This window comes from Chionomys nivalis, chromosome 10 (assembly GCF_950005125.1).
Source record: "Chionomys nivalis chromosome 10, mChiNiv1.1, whole genome shotgun sequence".
In the NCBI taxonomy this organism is placed as follows: Eukaryota; Metazoa; Chordata; class Mammalia; order Rodentia; family Cricetidae; genus Chionomys; species Chionomys nivalis.
This window is the reverse complement of record NC_080095.1, coordinates 79,028,685-79,037,785: the sequence shown is the minus strand read 5'-3', so window position 1 is coordinate 79,037,785 and position 9,101 is coordinate 79,028,685.

Below are 9,101 nucleotides of genomic sequence, written 5' to 3'. Positions count from 1 at the left end.
GATGAATCTAGGCACATAGGGAGACACCAGAGAGACAGAGTAAGTTGGATGTACAGAACAGAGGAGAGGTAAAAAGCTACATGACAGATTGTAGATTAATAGAACAGGTTGATTTAAATTATGCGAGCTAGTTGGGAACAAGCCTAAGCTAAAGGCCATGTTTTTATAATTAGTAATAATTCTCTGTGTCATTATTGGGAGTTGTTGGCCCCTCAAGAAAGTCCGATAAGAAGACTCACTACAAGCTCCCAGGCAGCTCTTTCCTTCTTCCATGCAGCACTTTCTGCTGCTCACTAACTAAGAACAGGTCCACAGCCAGTCAGTTCTTATCTTGACTGAAATCTTCTGGCAGGACCCCAGCTCTCTCCACTGTCTGCTACACTGAGATCTTTAGAAACTCCCTCTGATTTACCTGGTGAACTTCCAGAGGGAAAATCTCTTCAAGGAGCTAAGTTTCTGCACCTAGTGCTTTGAATGTTGTAGACCCGGGAGCCCTATGAAGGCTGCTAGCAGGACGTGGGGCCTCCTGGGTGCAGGCATTGCAACACCTGGACCTTCTTTTGTAGCATGTAACTATATGTTCCTTGCTAAAAGAACATTTGTTCTTTTGAATCTGCTCCAAGTCATTTTCTACATATCTCTTCTTATGTATTTGAATTTCTATAATTAGTCATAAAATATATAATTAGGAACAGGAGTAATAGCTGTATCAAGTACAACATGCTTGAGATCATTAGGAAAGTTAAGAACAAAAGTCTGCTCAATTCATTTAGAGAATGCTACCATTCGCAAACTCCAACAAAAATAAGACATGCAAAGCTTCACCGTAAGTTTTAGTAGTGTGCTTAGACATTCCAGTTTAATACTAGAAAATCAGATTATACACCACTTAAAAAATTCATGTGCAATATGCTGAGTTTAGTTTTAAGAGCTGTCTATTATACAACGCACACTCCACCATATTCATGTCTCTCATGTTCATTATGATTTTTCAGTGCACCCAGGGTCAACATTGGCCACATGACCAGCAACAATTTATGAGCTCAGCTTTAAAAGTCTCATACTTTAATTTTTTACTAAATTATCTAATGGTTATGTCTCCGATGAAAGCTTAGAATTCAATAAAGGCAATTGTGAATCTATCTAGCACTGAGCAAGACTACAGATTAATTTTGACTCTCTCTTTATGCCTATACTTTAATTGATAATTTAAAAATTGTTTGCTGATAAATAATCTATAGTTTGGACGTTTGATATTTATCTTCAAACTGAATATTTCATACTTCTGAATTTCTCCCTTTCATTTTAAATGCTTATTTATTTTGTGTACATGTGTGTGTGTTGTGTGTGTGTGTGGAGGGTACAGGTGCTTGTCACAGTGTGTATCCTGAAGATAAGGGACAATCTAAGCAAGCTGTTTCTCTTCCTTTACTATGTGGGACTGAACTCTGTTCTTCAGCAAGCACCTTTAAATACCGAGCCTCCTCATCAGCCCCCACTGGTTCATTTTGTTAAACCTTTCACAGAAGTGTTTTCCGTAATATCTTGGAGTTGGCTTCTCAGGACCCTGGAACTAGAGGAGTTATTTTAACTTGAAAAATGTCAGACACACTTAACTAACTAGTCAGAATCTGAAGGCTTCATCTCTTCTCTCATAACAAAACTAGACTAATGCAATATAGTTATGTGAAAGGTAGGAGGCAAATAGAAAGCAGTTTTGGAAGGTGCTAGAAGGAAGGTATCGATGTATATGAATTTTTTATTATAACTTTTACTTGTGGTATTGTAAGTTGTTTTCTCTTTCATCCAACTAAGTAAATTACAAAGCTTGGGTATAAAATTTAAATACAACATGTAGGTATTTTAGATGATTATATGAATTGGAAGCAGCTTTATAGAAAACAGTGACTGTGTCATCTATAACTTCCCAAATTACCAGGTGAAAATTTTTACTGAGTTTGTCCTTTCTTCCTTTCATACTTTCTGGAAATATTGTCTTATGTGCTCTTTACTAGTTTTTAAAAATATACAACACAGAAGTGACCTACGCCTCTTGTTTCTAGTCACTACACTAAAGTTATGTAGACAACTATTTTTATTATTATATCTATTTTAATTGAGTAAAGGTCCAAATGGAGAAAGTCATTATTATTTATTTATTATTATCTATTTTTGCCAAATAAAAGTCCAACAAGAGAAGCCATTATTATTATTATTATTATTCATTTTTTTGTTAAGTAAAGATCCAAATAGAGAAAAGTCGTGCATCATCTTGAAAAGCTAAAGAGAGATAGCACAAAAACTCTCTCTTGGTTTTTACCAGTGCACGACTGGATGATGTATGTGAAGATGTGTCTTCTCGCTTTCCCCTCAGCAGGTTGCACTCCAGAGCACAATCACACCTACTAGGAAAGTATCTTTATTTCCAAAACTTTAAAAAATGTTCTACAGTTCCTGTTTTGCAACTTTCAATGTGCTTACTAAAGTATTTTCTTAATGGTTTAATTTTGCTTCTACATATTATTTTGGGACTTTTTTTTTGTCTTCTCTGAATAAGGAAATTTAATGGCTTTTGAGTCTTTGTATTTTTAACTTCTGTTGCCTTATAGCTTATACTGATAGCTTAACATTGATTCAGAGCCAAAGAAACATCTCAAATTTAGATCATATGGGAATATTTAGTAATGCTTCCTTTCAGATTATAAAATGTGCTTAAAATGAAGTAGAAAAGTTATACTGAAATATCGCCACTGGTGAGTTAATTTGGTGTTAGATATTTATGGTTTATTTTTCCTTAAGGTGCATTTTGTCTTTATTTTAATACACAAGAGCACAGCAATTTTATCTTTGTGTTTTTAATTATTAAAAATATTGTGGCTGTGTTGCTCATTCTAATATTTGTCCATGTGCTGGAATGTTTCTTGTGTTCCTCTCTTTTTTAATGTTCCATACTCTGTATTAATATAGAATTCATTTGCTCCTCTAGGCTGCTGCCAGGAGTTAGATACAACAGCAAAGCTTACTGAAAAATAGAGAGAAGGAAATTTTTTAAAATTGGAATCCTATGATGTCTTCCTTCTCTGAGAAAAATGTTTCTGCACCTATGTGCTTTTGGGATTTGACATTATTCATTGGACTGACCCCAGGAAAGGAAGTGAACACAGCCTTCATAAAGAAGATTATTTTTGGTGTTAAATTGTGTTGCATTCTTTGTGTAAAAACTGACTTAGACAATCTCATGTACCCTGGCTGCTGTTTCTGCCTATAAGGAAGTATCTATGTCTTTAACCTTACCAATCCCTGTACCTATTTGTTAACATCTCCTTAAGAGTATTTTCTCCAGATGTTGGAAGGAAAAACACCCTTGTTATTTTTTCCATGGTCACTCTTCACTACTTTCCATAGGCTGTGGGCTGTGTGAGCCAAGGACTGGAGGAAATAACAGACATGGGAGCCCCAAATTATAGACACAAAAAATTAACTTGCATAAAATACATTTTAAGTGACACTACTTTCCAGACAGCCAGCTCTAATTGACTCAAGCCTAGAAAGAAGGAACGGAGGAGCCCGTCAGACACACGTCCACGGATCCCAGATTGTGCTCCACAGTATGACATTCGCAGGCATGATGACATTCCCAGCTTGCTACCAGCACATTCCAAAAGGCAGGCCGGGTATTTTGGTACCGGTCAGGCCAGTTTCCCTCGGCAGTATCTTCTGACAAGCAGAGACTGATAGGTTATTTACTTCAGCTGTGGAGAGCCGCGCTGTTCACCTGCCAGTAGATAAAAGGAGAAAGAGCAAGGGCGAGCGGCAGGAGAGGGAGACTCCAAGGGTTTTCTTTACAAACACAGCTCTTACCCAGGTTTGGGGCTGTGGCAGTCCTGGGATCCTGCTGTTCATAGAATGTTACAGATGGCTGCGTGGGCAGGAAGCCCTCCCCTTGCTTAACAGTGCTCTGGGGACTCCACAGGCCTGGAAGGAGCCCTCTTCTTCCCTTCCAGGCTGCTTCTCCAAACCCCCACTGAGCAGGAAAAAGAGAGAGAAACAAAGGGGGAGAGAGATAGAAATAGTTTAAAATATTTAAAAAGCACACCCTTAGAAACATGTCTGCCAGTCTGGTTTTTAGTGGCATTTTAAATTACCCTCTTCGCTCTTGATTGGAGTAGTGACTTAGATATCGTCATTGCCGGCATCCTTGTGCACAAGGGACACAGCACTTGTGCTGAATTCTAATAGCACTTTTGAGTTATGTAACTGTTTCACAAAACAAAAGGGGGCTTGAGTTTTAAAATAATTGGGAGTCTTGGCTGAATAAACACCGCATGCAGAGTATTCTCCTCTTCCTTTTTTCTAAACTCACACTTTAAAGCTTAATTTTCCTCATAATTTTTCTTTGGTGCTTTCAGTGTGTGTATGTGCGTGCATGCGTGTGGGTGTGTATGTGTGTGTACACCACACACATGCATTCAGAAGCCAGAAGTTGATGTCTGACATTTTACTTAACCTGCCTCCATCTTAGTTTAAAGAGTTGGTACCGCTTCCTGACCCAGAAGCGTATTAATTCTGCTCCAGGTATGTTCCTGTCTCTGCCTCCCCAAGAGCAGGATCACAGGCCCGTGCTAATGTTTTCATACTTTTTACATGGGATCTAGAGAACAGAATTCAGGTTCTCATGCCCGCATGACAAACATTTTACCTTCCAGATGGTGTTATTTTTAATAAGCATAAAAGTTTAGTTGCTTTGAATCTATTAACAAAAGGGTAATTTCACAATTATAAAACTAAAGTGTGTAATATATATATATATATAGCCTATATGAGTTTTGCTTATAATTTGAGAGAGTGTCATCCTCAGTCTTCCATTTATATAACTTAAAGACATATACTGCTCATACTGAAACAAAATATTCTGAAAAAAAGTTACTTTTATTTTGGAATGTTTGATATCAGGAGAGAGCTTTCCTGCACTGTGTAAGAAAAAAATTATTTTAAAATCAATTTTAGTTTTCTTACATGTATTTCATTTTAAAAAATGAAAGCAAGCATGTGCAAGGCAAAAAATAATATTGGAACTTCCGTGTTTTTGACGGATGTTTCCCTTTAAGAAAAGTAGGGATTTGTTAAGAGAAAGCCTCAACCCTCTTCTTTGGACGGACTGGAGGAAGGAGGCAGCATTACCATCTTCCTGGGAGGGAAGCCAGATGGTAACAGAGCTGCCCGGAGCTCTGCACACTTGGAGCTGGACTCGCCTTCTTTTTCATCTCTTTTCTTTGGAACTGGTTTCCTTACATGATTTATCTTGATGACTTTCTTTGTTGAATCCACTTTTGATTTGGAAATTGAATCATTGGAGTCAACAGCAGCTGAACTGAAAGAACATCTTTAGAGGAAGTGGGAACTTCCTACAAATAAAAACAGAATGTCTTCATTATACTCCAAATCAGAGATTAATATGTGGGCAATTTGCCTTAGTTTCCAGATCATCAACCTTTGGAGGCGTTTTGAACTTCATAAAATCTGGGTTCTAGAAGTTTTACTTCTTCAATACAAAGAGACTTTTCCATATTTTACTGAGCTTCATCTGGCTTTAGGTCAATGATATGGCCTGTGGTCATGTCTTACAACTTGACTGACCACATAGTAAAACACTCAATAGAAACGTTGGCCATCCATACACATAAGAGCCCAGGCTAAACGCCAGAATTCTCATCTCTGTATTTAAACATCATTGACCAATTGACTCTAAATATGCATTTAAGGAAGAAGAAAGCCTACTGTTCAATAGAACCCATTTGTCATAAGCTAAGTAGCTTTATTAAAGTCATTTTCTTAGCATGGATATTGAACCTTCCAAATAAAATAATCTAGAAAAATGAAATATTTAGTGTTCATGACATAATTTTGCATTCCACATTGCTGTATCCCTTTCTTATAATATGAATTATTTCCACTCCCATAAAATCCTTTTAAAAGGATTCTTTGATTTCCCAAGCTCAGAAGAAAATTCTTTAGTCATCGTTAATAAGAAACAAAACACAAAAGGAGTTATGTGTGTATGTGTGTGTGTAAATATAAATATGTATGTGTGTGTAAGCACATGCATGCGCTTGCAATGGGTTTGTGTCTGAAAAAGCTCATTAATTATAGTTTTTCTTGATAGATGATTAGACTGAATCGCCATAGAGATATGGGAAAGTAGAGAAAGAACCTATATTTCTTAGGCCTAATAGGTAAAATATAAATTGTGTTTTCAAGGGGAAAAATACAAATCACACTGAAAAACGCCTTAAATGTCTACATGTGTAATGGTTCAGCCAGGCCGGTGCACTAATGACAGCCATTGCCTCCTGCTGCAGTGCTGCAGAGCAGAGCCCGTTCCTGTACACGGTTCCTATCCAAGTCCCTTAAGAAATAATGCTTCTAAGATGAAAGTCTTGTTAGGGTTTCAATGAAAATGTTTGGCACACCATGATGAAAAGCCAACAATCTGCTTTTAACAAGAGACACTGGAAAAACGTCGGTTAACATACCGCCGAAAATATTAATTCTCCTTAATGGCAGGATGCAACGTAACGTTTTATAGTTTTTGATCCATGTCATAAATTTGGCTACGACAAAAGGGATACCCGCTTTAACTCACTGGCAAGAACATTAGCTATTTTCCAGTCTTAATAGGTTTGGCCAGATTTCTCTCCTCAGAGGGATGTCTAGATATGTGTGTGTGTGTGGGGGGGGTGTTAGCACACATATGCATGCACTTACGTGCATGTGTGAGTGTGTAGTCAATGTGTGTGTGGACAATGTGAGAAGCTTTCTAAACTCTTACGTTCTAGGCTGTTTCATGATTGTCAGAATCCCAATTGAAAACTTGAGTCAATGAAGAAGAGAGCTAGCTGTCTTACAAACCACGTGCTTGTTCATTACATACTCAGCCACAGGCTGCCCATTTCAAGTCAGCTGAGTGAGAAAAAAGGATGCTTTCCTACAACTTTACTCCACTTCATAGTTTGTAACTTTGGGATATTAGGAATTGAGGAGAATAAGAGAGGGGGAGAAACTTCCATCTGAATATCTCTGAGCTGTTTTAAAACAGCATTGCTCTTGCTCAGAATTTTCATGTACAGTATTTTCTTAGTGGGAAAAAAAAAGATATAATGTTATGTGTGTTGTGTAACTTCAGGAGCAGACTTCAACATTTCACTCCTAATGTATATTTTACACTCTATGGCTGAATGGGAATTTGTTTTTTTTTTTTATTCAACAGATGAAAGGAAAAGGACTTTTTGAATTCAGTAACCACAAGAAAATTTGCTAAAGGAGTAACTCTTTGCTGCCATACGGAAGGCATAAAATTGTAATCAGCTTTTAAGATTTTATGCTTCGACAGCAATGACAGAACATGATGAACTAAAAAAATGCTAATAGATTTCCATTTTTCTATTTCCAATTTCAGGATGAATCCAATGTCCAAAAGCAACAATTGGGTATAAGATGAAGTATTAGCTTCTTATAGAGTAAAAATAGCTTTGTACCCAATGAACTCAAATGCTTTTGATGACTAAGAATACTAACAGAGCCAATTACAGTACAGTGCTCCTTCCTTACAGCAGGGAATTTTCATTAGCCCCCAAGTCATATCCAAGGGTGAGGGACAAAATTCAAATTTCCAGACCATTTTCTAGAAATCTGAGGAACAGGTGAAGAGGCTGTTTTTAAACTAATATTTTTCTTTCCTTTTTCCTTTATTGAAAAGAGATTGTTTTCTAATACAATGTAGCCTGGTTATAGTTTCATTTCTCTCTAACCCTCCCAGTTCCTCCCAACCTCCGCTCCCCTCTGCATCCACTCCCTTCTTGTCTTTCATTAGAGAAGATCAGGTTTCTAAGAGATAATAACCAAAAATTTCAAAATAATATACAATTAGATGAAACAAGAACTCTCATATCGAAGTTGGACACGGCAATACCAAAGGAGAAAAAGATCCCCAAGAGCAGGCACAAGAATCAGAGACCCACTTGTTCTCACAGTCAGGAGTACCATAAAAATCTTAAGCTTATATGTGAATATGTATAAATCTTAAGCTTATATGTATGTATATATATATGTGTGTACACACACACACACACACATATACTATAATATACATTTAGAAGAGCTGATGCAGAGCCATATAGGCCTCATGGTGCTTAAGTTTCTGTGAGCTTATATGTACATTCTCTTCTGACTCTTACAATCTTTCTGTCTTTTTTTCCCCTCAGAATTCCTGAAATCTGAAGGGAAGAATTTGATGGAAACCTGCAATTTAGACTCTCTGTATAATGTCTGGCTGTAGGTCTCTGTATCTGTTCCCATCTGCTGCCTGAAAAAGTCTTTCTGGCAATGAGTGAAAGCACTGATCTCTGAGCATAACAGAATATTATTAGGAATTATTTAATTGATTTTTTTGAAAGGAAATAGTGTTGGTTTTTCCCTAAATATGGGATATTTAGTCTCTGGTTCTTGGTTTTCCAAGCACTGTTGGGCATGGTTGACAATTCCCACAAGTTCTGGGCCACCATTGCCCTTGAATATATTATAGGCAAGACAGATTATAGGTCAAAGGTTTTGATGCTGGGTTGGTGTCCACATTTCTGTTTTTGGTAGGTGACAGAGTACCTTTCTGCACCAAAGACACTAGAATGTAGGGCTCAAGGCTCCATGTAGGCACCAACACAACTTCTTCATGCTCAGTGTGCTGTGGGGGTGTTGTCTTCAGCAATGGAGCCCCACTATCAGTTTGCAGGGAGTAACCCTTTTATTTTAGCAACAGCCTGGATTGTTTGGGAATTTTCATAGGAATCCCTTAACCAACAACTCAATTGAATGCAACCCAGTCCCATTACCAGAAGCCTTTCCTGGCTGTAAGAAATGAACAGTTGAAACTCTGTATCTGACATTACTAGGTGTCCTCATCAGAATTACCTTCATAGATTACAGAAAGTTTCTGCTGCCCTAGGATTTCACACTACCTTCATATGCTCCCCAGCCCCAGCTGTCTCTCCCCATTCCTTAGCTTTCTGAGAGCTTTCTAGCTTCATGGCAGAGGTACTGGCCAGAGC